The sequence below is a fragment of the Cynoglossus semilaevis genome, unplaced genomic scaffold (genome assembly GCF_000523025.1).
Source record: "Cynoglossus semilaevis isolate Cse_v1.0 unplaced genomic scaffold, Cse_v1.0 C18651640, whole genome shotgun sequence".
In the NCBI taxonomy this organism is placed as follows: Eukaryota; Metazoa; Chordata; class Actinopteri; order Pleuronectiformes; family Cynoglossidae; genus Cynoglossus; species Cynoglossus semilaevis.
The window spans coordinates 1-379 of NW_007598077.1; the positions used below are offsets into that span (position 1 = coordinate 1).

The 379-nt window shown below is 34.6% G+C and overlaps 1 long non-coding RNA gene across 1 annotated transcript; it reads left to right on the top strand.

Moving 5' to 3' along the window:
- Positions 1-43: 43 nt before the first annotated feature.
- On the top strand, positions 44-278 carry LOC103399783 (uncharacterized). The gene is made up of 2 exons (XR_523708.3): positions 44-91; positions 201-278. It is a non-coding gene; the product is annotated as an uncharacterized LOC103399783 (long non-coding RNA).
- The last annotated feature ends 101 nt before the right edge of the window (positions 279-379 follow it).

Consider the following 379-nt stretch of genomic DNA (forward strand, 5'->3'; position numbering starts at 1 on the left):
TTTTTTCATTTATGTTATTTCTTAAAAATCACTTAATTCAACAGAAAAAACAGTGAAGAAGGGGAAGAAAGATAAAAAGGGGAAGAAAAGTGTAAGTATAATACCTGGTTTTGAAATATCTTAACATCAGGTAGCGTGTGCTTCATCTCATTGACACACTTCAAAGTGTACTAATTCATTTTGGTGATGTTTTGATCAAGTTTTTCGAGGAGCTCTCTACTGAAAACAAACCTGAGAAGGAACCAGAGGTGGCCGTGAAAGAAACCCAGGGAAAATCGGTATGACGTTGTAGTTTAGTTTTGCTGAAGCAGCTATTTGCTGAAATACTGAAGAGTGTCTTAATTGTTAGTTGACGTTTGTAATAAATTGTGTAAATCAG